The 11,341-nt window shown below is 42.9% G+C and overlaps 1 protein-coding gene across 4 annotated transcripts in view; it reads left to right on the forward strand.

The window, feature by feature from the left end:
• Window positions 1-11,341, forward strand: part of atp8a1 (ATPase phospholipid transporting 8A1) — a 119,547-nt gene that overhangs the window by 26,025 nt on the left and 82,181 nt on the right. The window lies entirely within an intron of this gene.

The raw sequence follows: 11,341 nt of genomic DNA on the forward strand, positions 1-11,341 counted from the left end.
ACTGAAGAGACCCTTCGCTAAATCTGAAACAGGTCGCCCTGTCAAGTTGTCTGGTGCCATTGGCGGACTGGGAGTGGAGAGCCTCGATTGCGCGCTTAGTCGAGTCGGCTGTTTACCATTCCAACCTCCGATCCACACGTCGTTACCTTCCTCGATGTTGTTCGATTTCCCGATTTCCGATCTCTGGAACCTCAGGCGCGGCAGCGGCGTGATGTGTATTCCCTATTGACCAAATGGCTCAGCTAGCTCCCAACGTGCAGGTGTCCTGAAAAAAAGCTCTGACGACCACCTCGAAGACCCACTGGTCAGGGAGTGATGTCGAGGCCCACCTGGCTCGTGTCGTCCGGGACTGCCGGTTCGTCACCAGGGCCCAGTTCAGTCTCGCCATTGATCGGGCCGGTAGGTAGGTAAAGTCCTGCTTCTACAGACTAGCAAGTCCCGTGCCGGGCTTCGCCGCCCCTTTCGACAAAAAGGTCCCCGTCGGGCACCGGAGAAACTATGATGACGGGTCTCAGCACCTTCGTTGCGCGCCGCAAGGCCACTACCACTACAGCCGTGAAATAGTTGCGCCGAACTCGTGTAGGTGAGGACATGCGTCGCATAACGTATGCCAGTGTTGGTTCCTGCCCCCTTTTTCGCTAAAGCGTAGCCACCAGATTTAGAAGACTATGTGACGCGAGTAGGGAAAGCAGACCACTGGCAGTCTCATTTGCGTTGTTAACAGCCCAGAAAAAGCTGATCTCTCCATGACGTCACATACCGGTGGAAATTACGGTCCAAACAGAACAAAATACATCGCGGCAACGCGAAGATGTGAGGTATTGTTCGATCTATTCAGAAATTTCGACAACACCTCCTTCCTGAAAAACAGTGAGAACCAAACAAAACAACAAAACAAAGATGATATTACAGCTAAGCATCCATGTCAGAATACGAAAGGAGTAGTGGATGACACTGATAAAAAATAAGTAAAGACAACACTTATTTGGGGGTCAGTGACAATGAGCACTCAACCGCCTCCGACTACAACGAAAGCGCTCACATACGGTGGATACGAGGCAGCACCAGCGCTTAGGGAGCCGACACGCACACACAGGACTTCTTGCAGGAAAACTAGGAGTTTACGATCAAGACAGCAATAATGATTAAAGCAGTGAATATTAATATAAACGCGACAAATGCAACAAATAAACTTAGTGAATAAAGCAATAGCAAATAATAGATCAATGGAGGGATAGAAACAAATACATAACAAAAAACAAAACACAACACCAGGCCGCGGACACTGCACGCCACCGAAATAATGTAGAGGAGGACGATCATAATTTATGCACGCAAGTTCGACAGGACGATTTCTGAGCTCGACAGCTGCCAGCTTGACCACAGGGACTGCCGACACACACGACAGCGACATCACACACACAGTACTAACAGGACACACACACATGTTCGTACAGTACAGACTGACACACTATCCTGCGTAGATAGTACGACGACGAAAAAAAAAAAAATAGAAAAGAAGAGGTACTCTTGAATGCGAGGTACCGTCGATTCAGGAGAAAAATACATGGAAGCAAGTACACATGATCAACAATTTATGTAAATTTTCAACTTTTTGCGAAACTAAAGAACTTCATGTCTAGCGACATGCGAAGACTGAGGACCCGACTCTACTATCTCGCTATCGGTACCACGCGTCCTTACACACCTAAACGTCGCTTTATCTACGACTATCAAAGACAGCACAACCCCTCGAATCGATTGACCTAATTGTGCAACGAAAGACCTTTTGTTGAAGTCCGATACCAATTAAAAATAAAACATGAGTATGACTCAAGAAACCTTCGAAGAAACCCAAAACCTTCTGCCCACCGCCATACGTCGAATATACAACTGTAACAAAAAAAAGAGGAAAGTTACCAGACCAACCTATCTATTTGTTTACCAGGTGTGGTTTGGTGGGAATGAGGTTGCATGAAAAGAGAGGACGTATAATACCTCAGCGAGAGATATTGTGACAGCTCAACCTACAGTTCCCAGGACTGTGGTGGGGTTTATTGTTCTGCCTTTCATGAGTATTGTAGACTTCGTCAAGTGGCGACCTGTAATAGAAGGAAGTTCTTTGTGTAAACGCAAGACGTCTTGTTACTGGCGTAAAGACCGTAGAACCCGCCGCCCGCCGTCGTGAAGTAAGATGGAAGGTTCCGTTTTTTCGTCGTCCCCAAAGATAGGAACCACCGTTCCCCGCACCCAGAAACGTTGGTGGCGTAATAATGCCGACTGTTCTTGACACTAAAACATTAGCTGAGTGAACCCTTAATAAAATTGTACTTCCAACAGGACGCGGATTGCCATAACGGGGTATATCTACTTGCGGACCCGGAAGACAACGTCCGGAAAAAGAATTAGGAAGGCGGACCCAGGTCGTAATGAAACTATGAAAACTCCCCACCCTGAACTTGACGACCCAGGACCTGGTCCCGCACACCCCTAGCGAGGAGGGGTTCGGTCCACGTCACTCCATTCTAGTCGTGATGTTAAGTTAGGAAAGAGAGTCCACACCATAGAAGTCGCACATTACTCCAAGGAGGTGCGGGTTTCTACTTTGTCATAAGAAAAAAAGAGGGACGAAGTAGTACTGTAAAGAGCTTATCGTAATAAAGAGTACCTAATAACTGATGAAAGCGGGTTCGGCAAGAACAAGAAGGCCCTCACGAACAATATAGACGGTACGTGGACAACACTACAGGACCGGTGGAGTCCCACATGGCTCCGGGTGTTCCGTGAACCGGCAAACATTGAGTAGAAATGTACAGCTACTTACCTCCAAACGATTATGAACCTCCTGGAGTGGAAGAAAAGATCTTTACTATGGAGAGGCTCGATGGAGACGGGAGAGTAACCAGCCCCGTACGTGAATTTCGAAATGGATTCCCGCCTGTTTATTAAAGTGAAGTGGCGGAGTGTTTTCCCCGCTTTTCCGGGTTTGCCCTTGCAAGTCTGGACAATAGGTTGTAAAGTCGCTTGACTACGTGTTAATGCCCGAGAATTGGCTGGGGACTCGCATAGATGTGATTTGACCTGAGTGTTGATTTAAACTGGATGAATGATGGAGGCTGAGGGTGTAAGAACATTTTGTTTTTCATGTAAAATACCGTACCCGCCTTGCCTGCTTGACAACGATTGGGTCGACTTTCCCTGCTCCAGTTGTTGATTAAGTGCATAATTTTATGTGTTTCCACACGTTACATGTGTCTGGGATGCTCTATTTATGACCGGTAAGTTCCCTGCAGATAAGACTTAGACAATGACGGAGGGTAAACATACCCCCCTGCTAGGTTCGAGCTTCTCAAAAGAGGCTGAGAGACGGGAAGTGTTGTAAAGGGGGCCTAAACAGTTTCCGGGACCTCCAAAAAAAAACCGGATATTTGTCGTATTGATGGTAGCGAATAAGGAGTTACGTTGACCTTATCAGGGGCCGGCCTACCCCCAAAGGGGAGGCTGAAATAATCTGCAAAGCTGCCGAAAGAGACGGGATGAACTGTTGGGCAGAGACCTGGCTAGGAGAGTCGATCCCCCGAGCGAGGGGGCAAGCGAGTGCCTGACGTATAATGACGGAATAAGATGTTTTCTTTCTGGATCGCATCGCGCGGCTGTGGTGCGCCTCACGCTTAATCGAGTCCCCAAATGTTACAAGACTAGCGATGAAACTTTCATAACACACACCACAATGTTTTGTTCACAACTATCAAATGTCTCAGATCGCCGGGGAGGGATAAAAATCCGAATGGATTAGAGACTTATATGATATAACCGGTTTAACTACGATAACATTGGAATACGTATTAGCGTGAGACGTGTCCACTGAGAGTTTTTTTTGGTTAGAAGGAATAAATAAATAGAGAGAGGGGGAGGGGGTTTTTGTTTTTTTGTTGTTTGTTGGTTTGTTTGGTTTGGGTTTTGTTTGTATTTGTGGTGTTGTTTTTATTAGTTTTTTGGTTATATTGGTTGTTTTGATTGTTTCTGTGTTAAGAAGTCAGTGAACATTGGGGGATATCTTTTTTGGAGGCCGGTCTGAGTTTGCTCTTGCCTATGGTTGTCTTTTTTTTGTTTTGGTGACGTTGGGAGGTTGGAGGCTTTTGTTTGTCTGTGGTTTGGTTTAGATATTGTTGTTATTAGTATGATTTTGTTACTTTTTTTTTTTTATTGTATGGTTGGATACCAATTGTTTTTTGTTAGGAGCAGACGGAATGAATGTACCGGATAGAGTAACGACTGGGTCCTACGATGTAGAAGTCTGGGCGTTCCCAAAGAACGAGCCGTCTGAACCTTGCCAGCGGTAAGGTAGGATTATGTATTAGTTTAGGCATCTGACCCTGAAATATGACTGTTTTGGCGGAAAAGAGGAAGCTAAGTTACCAGTCCGCAGGAGAAATTATATATATAAGTGGTTGACCTTGCAAGGGCTTACACATGACACCGAAAATAACCTACGCTTTTCCGCCAAACACTATCCCAGCGACCTCCATAATAAATAGTCAAAAAGTACTGCTTCAAAACCGAAAACCAGTAGAGTGAATAAGAACCAATTAGTAATATACGAAGAGGGGGCGGCGATCAGGGTTTGTTTCCCATGTGCGACGTTCGGAAAACGGGACTCCCGGCGCCCTTGTGCGGTTCCAACGGGTAACTCAGGTGAGGAAAAATTAAACCGATAACTTTGGCGATCAATCGCTAACGAAGTAGCGTTTCACGTCTGCAACGGTTCTCCATAGAGTTCGCCCGCCCGAGCCACGTACTCCAAGAAACATACGTCATACTGGAATAAACGATAATATAAAGTCGGGTTGTTGGAGAAGCGTCGCGTCATAACGAACGGATTCTCGTCAAAGTCAAGGGTATAGACCAATGTTCCGATTTAAATTTTTTATTCATAAAACCAAAGGTTAGTTATCACTTCGTGAGGATGAATCCTAAATTCCTTGGAAAGTGCGTCTCGGTGCTCCTCCAGTAGCTTAACCAAGGACGCCATGCTAGCTACGGCAGTAGCCGGTGCCTCTTCTTTCTTCTCCTTTTTGCTTGCTTTCGAAGCCATTTAGCCGTTTCAACGGAAAGTTGATCGTTATGCGTAAAATAAATAAAACAATTAAACAAAAATCCCCGCGTTGTTTACAGGTAAGAGGTTTAAAAGTTAGTTGTGTGTTAAAATTAGTGGGAGCTGGAGAAACACGCGTCTACTCCATTCCTCGTTGCCGGAAGTTCCCCCGCAATTGTATATTTTCAAATGTCTACTGTGAAGGATATCATAAAGCCTTAATGCAATCGAATGTAAAACTAAAAAGTTATGATTGATGAAAGCAGTAAATCGGTCAGATTTGACCCAAAGACAACAGGAGGGTTAATGCACTCATTGTATAGATATATTATGTTCAGGAAAACAATGACAAACAAGCATTATAACAGCAGACAGAATGTGCTCATGCATACAGTATGTATGTTTGTCTAATAAAAACAATAATTCTATGAACAGGTGCATCTGTCCTTTAAGGTTCTTTTTGAGTTCCTTCATGAATGCACTCCATTTACCAATGACTTCAATCATCTTACTGGCTGATGGTTCAATAATTCACTTGCTTTCCTGGAATACTGATAAAAAAATTCTATATGGATGTGTACTGATTTGATTGTATTAACGTATGATAGGCTTTTTATGTAATATGTTAGTCTACTCATTGTTATTTTTAACTTTGAACTAATATGTTTATTTTCCCGCTTATGGACAAATACTGGATTCCTGGTTCTGATAAAGCTTTTAAAGGTGCCTCTCCTGTTTCAGTCCACTAAGTGTCACTGTTGTGCTTTCTATGTTTATTTATTATCATCCACCAGGACCACAGCAGAATCACATGAGAGAAACTCTAGGTTCTCAGGCTCCTCATTAATAGACATTCATACATCTAAAGAAATATATTGCCCCAGCATCAAAATACTACAGTACAAAATAACTGTAATATTAGTATTCATATAACATTAAGATTTATATAGTCATAAGTATATTGTGTGTACACATTTGTGTACATTGGCAAAAATGACATGATAAAGAGAGTTTAAGTTGTTTGTACGCTGCATTATTATAATTTCCTTATACAATTTTCGCATTCAAAAAATGCCCAAAAAAATTGTGGTCCTGTAAAATTAAATGATATATATCTAGAAAACACCTGACACGATAAACTTCTTATAAAGTCATAGAATTAACAATATTTTAAGTAATATTTATTATAATAATACAAAATAATAGTAATTTCTTCTTCTGTAATTCATGGGGGCCTGATCACTGTCACATAAAATACAAAAAATATAGTGTTTTTTTCAAAAATGTAGAGATCATGTTCAGCGCTCTTGAAGATGAGTTCTTAATCAACCAAAAAAAATCTTCGATATCTGCATGATTTTCTACTTTTGATGTCCATGCTAAAGTCCAGCTTGTCAATATTACTGTTGCGACAAAGCCTCTGTATTGTTATCAGGTTTTACGTCATTGCACTTGGTACTTTAACCTCTCTGTGGCGGCTGTTTACTTCAGGCTGTGAATCACGCTTTGACCTGACGCCAAAGGTCAGACTTCACTCTGTTCTACCTGCTGCTCACGTCAATCCAGAAAACATTTCACAAGGAGAGTTCACTAAACCTGAAAGTGTCGCAAACACTGCATTACCATTTTCTCAGAGATTTCAATTTGTTATATTTCAATAATGGTGGATTCCAAATTGTTTTTTTTTTGTATCCTTATTTGCACTGACACATTTATTTTTATCCTTCACAAACTGTAGAAACACACATTGTTCAAGAAATATTTTATTTGTAAAAGAAATCTGCAAAACACTTTTCATAAATAATTAATCATGCTGGTAATTTCAGTAGGAGTGCCCCAAAACCTGACGATTGCTGATGAGGATGTCGATATGCATACATTTCTTCCCCTTTAATTGCAGCGAACATCAAATCTAAAATAAAATGCCAGAAACGGGAACTTTATACGATGCACCAAAGTGACACGGCTAATATTATGCCAGTGGTGCAGGATCCTAAAACCTGGAAATGAGTCACCATTTTACAATTTCCAGTTCCCTTGTCTCTAAGTTATAATACCAAAGTGATTATTTAAATTGGTTTTTAGTTAGATGCCTGAAAAAAGGTAGGCTATGTGGTTAACATGGGCTGAATACATGTGTACCTTTTGTTCTTCAACATAAAACACGTCAGTAAAACATTTCTAAAGCTTCCATTATGAAACAGCAGTTACTAAAAAATGACTAATGAGACGACCAAACGTCATCACACTGAGCACCGTCCACCGTTAGCTTAGCTGTGGTGAATCCAGCTGTGCGACGCGGATGTAGTTTGTTGGTAACCGATGATGATAGCATTTACTTCAAGCGATCGAAGGCCCCATTTACACAAGAACAAAATCGGTTGTATCTGCTACTTTTCTCTTATATATAGCCCGTTCGTTCACACTAGGCTGTAACGGAACCGCGAAAACAGACCCCGCAAACAATAACGGGTCCCAAGGTTGATAGATCTGCAACCGCAACACTCTGGGGGGCCAAACGGCTCTGTGTGTACGCCCTATACGATCATTTCCTGATAACGATGAAGCCATAGCCCCACCTCTCCTGCTCACTGCTGTAGCATGGTCAGTACCAGAGGTCGCGTTAACCGAATATATTCCATCTATGACGAAATTCTTTTGACAATGACGAAAAAATCTGAAAGCAGTCCGTCATTTTGACGGATTAGAACAAACTCAGAACAGCGCCAAAGTTTCCCCGCGGCAGGGCTCCGGTGTTATCCCCTTATGTCGTTTCCAGACCTAACTATGCCGTACAAATCATTGAAATCTCTAGGAGTTTATGCTTTGCGCTGATAAAGGTTTACGAAACTTTGTAGACTAGTCCACTACAAATTCAGGAACAACGCCGACTTGAAGCTGGAGGCATGTCGCTCGGTTAGTCCTAGACCTAGGTCTGAGTTGTGACGAGTTTGTGTTTCGTCGGACGTGCCAAGACAACACCGTGGGTCAATGTATTGCGGACGAGTTCCACAAATACTTGTTTATGACATTCTGTTACGAGTTGTCAGGTCGTCAGTATTTTTTCGAGGTTCCTAGAAATTGTCACCAAAATCCTAACATCCGTCTAGCCCCGAAATCGGGGTCCTTCATACAATCCCCCCCCGTCCCATTTCACGCACAAAAATGTTCACCCCCACTGGCTTGTAGGAAAATCTCCCCCCAGCAGCGGAAGGAGATCCCCCCCAGGCCCCCGTACGAGGGGCCCTTCTAATAAAAGAATTTAATAACTTCAATTTTCGTAGTTAGACCACGTGAGACTCTCGGTTGTAATGGGGATGGAATTATTCATGGAATTTCGCCTGGTTTCTCCGTGCCTCCGTGAATAGTTAATTGTGGGACATTACTTCGTTTGATTACGGAATTGAGTGAGTTTATATCAGCAATGAATAAAGCCACTTTGCTTACACGCATCCGTCAAAATTTCACTACGCCTATCAGAGTGGAACTAAGACCGCGTAACGAATTAGCAATATATCTAGATAAGAGTAGGTGGAGAAACAAACACTGCATTCTCAATTCTCAGGTGAAAAGAACTTAGCCTGTGATCTGACTCACCTACGTCCAGTGTCGGTTAGCCCGACTAAGTCTCCTAAGACAGTCAAGGGCTAACGGACCAGTCAAGGCAACGATACCAAGGCAACAATACACAGACTAGCTTTAACCTTATGCAATAAAATCACAGCATTGTTCAGGTCTGAATCCATACTTCCCAATTGGCAATGTTACGAATCCTATTAAAAATCAGTAAAGACATATGTATGAGTTGTATATGCCCATATGAACTGCACCAATGAGGTACAGAATGATCGATATTGTAATTGAATGTAGTGAGAAAAAGTAGGATGAGTCAGCGGTCTCACGTCTGATAGCCTGGTAATCTAAAGGTCTTGTAATTAGTAGCTAGGAAAGAAGTGACGACCATCCTACTGAACCAACAGTCGAGACTATGACGCACGACGACGTCGAACACCGCGTGTACGAAGCTACTTTTATGAAAGATTCAGAGGTATTGCCAGTATCCGGATAACGAATTTTGGCAGTCTGATCCTTCCTAGTCCTCCTATAACATCTCCAGTCAACGTGAAGATATTATGTAAAAAAATTTTTTTCCATATCATAAATATCACTTAACCCAAAAAATTAGGTTCCTCTTATATGTACTAAACTTCAAGTGAGGCAGGTGTAGGTTTTCGACGCTGATCCTTCGTCATGGTGTTTCCCTCTTTATTTCTCCTCCTTGGCGACAGGAGCGTCTGTGAGGATATTGTTTAGATGAGCTCCCGACTCTTTTTTAATTGCGTTTGTTCAGATTTCGCTTCTCTTTACCTTAAAGACGGGTTTTTTCGGTTTTCGCGGTGTCTCTTCGTCTTCTAAGTCCTGAGTAGACTGACTTCTACTCGAGTTCATGCACGTAACACAACGGACCTCTCGATGAAGGTCCCAAGGTCTCCTCCTAGACGACGTCACAACCAGGACATTCCGGACCCGTAGTGTTACTGACGTGTCTACCTTCACAAAAATATGGACGGTGTTGACACTTAAGTCTATTTAGGTAGAATACAAAGACAAAATCAAACGACAGTTAAAAAAAAAAGAGCTTAACAAACATACTCCTACACACTTAAACTGTCGAAAGGGAGAAAAAACAGTACATCACACTTTTTCCATTGCAATAATTGTACAATGTTGCACGGACCGTACACATTTGGCAGGGACATGTGACCCATCTACAAAATTGTCAACACACTGACATAAATTTTATGTAAAAGGTTGGACATGGAATAAAGTATTTTTGTGAAATTTATGTAACAAAGTCATCCGACTGGTAACTCTTACACATTATATCGTTTTACGAAATAGATTCACATTTACAAAAAAAATGCAATAAACAATGACAGGGACCAGAGGGATGTCTGTCACAGTACTAGAATCACAATACAGTGACCAAAATCAAAACAGCCAGACCATTACCCAAAAATAAAGACGATAAGACAAGAGGGACAGAGAACAGAAGGAAGGACACAAAAAGGAGGACACAGAACTACAGAGTAACACAAGTGGACACGGAACACAAAGACGGAGGGCGAAGGTCGACACAGAACAAGGACACTATGAAAGACACATAAATCAGAACAGAAGGGGACACGAGGTCCAGACAAGTAACATAGAAAGAGTGAGAGGTACAACCAGTGAATGGAGTACGATGGACAAATAAAACTAAAGTGCGAAAAAAAGAACAAAAAAAAGTACGGTTGTCGAAATAAATTTATTTCGAACGAAAAACAAAAAACTTTGGGCGAAAGGGAAAAATTGACGTAGACTAGGATTATAAGGGCCTATAAACTGTCTGTCCGTACTTCAGGAGAGTCATGGTGTGTCACTCAGGTATTTTATTATGTTTGTAAAAGAGACTCCACCAAGTCCCGGTGCAAGACGCGACAACAAGCTAACGCTTGGAATTATACCATTTAACACTTGTTCGGCAAAAAAAGTAGTTCCGTGGTCGGCAGCCCTCTATAATGCACCTCGTTGTTGTCAGTGCCGCTTCTCTCTCTTCTTAACAATGTAATTTATCCAACCTGGGATAAATGTGCCCTTGAAAACGCAAATAGTGGTTTAAGCAACCACAAGTTGCGTAAGCCGAGTAAATTGCCAGGCAAGTGGTGCTCCCGGTGACCTTTGCGACCTCCTGCGACATCTTGTATACAGCTCGGACATTCACCGCGACATGAAAGTGGTGTTTTACGTGTGTTTCGTCGTTTCTTCTGGGGCTTCGTACCAACGGTACCAACGGGAGACAAATAGGGGCGCTAAATCGTTGTACATCAGGTACATTAAGAGGTACAGGTGAACAAATCACTACCCAATCTCCACGACATCTAAAACGTGGTTGTACGACTAGACATCATCGTAACAGTCGACATCTAAAACCGTGAATTGTAGACATCGTACCAGTCATCGTCATCGTCATCGATGACTGTCACGACTGATCTCCAACGCGATCTGAAAGAAGCGACGGGCAGTAAAACCTTGACTGTCCTAGCATTGTAAAGGCAGTTTTAGGTAATAATGGGTAGCCAGACATGGTGTTGACTTCCCCCGCGCCGCCTTCTCGTTGCGAGCACTTGACAGTTGCCCCCCCCCAGAACTTTATAATCGCGGCCCACAATACGGCACAACACGTACGGGTGAAGTGGAGCGCCC

This window comes from Notothenia coriiceps, unplaced genomic scaffold, assembly GCF_000735185.1.
Source record: "Notothenia coriiceps isolate Sejong01 unplaced genomic scaffold, NC01 NC01_scaffold00026422, whole genome shotgun sequence".
Taxonomy (NCBI): Eukaryota; Metazoa; Chordata; class Actinopteri; order Perciformes; family Nototheniidae; genus Notothenia; species Notothenia coriiceps.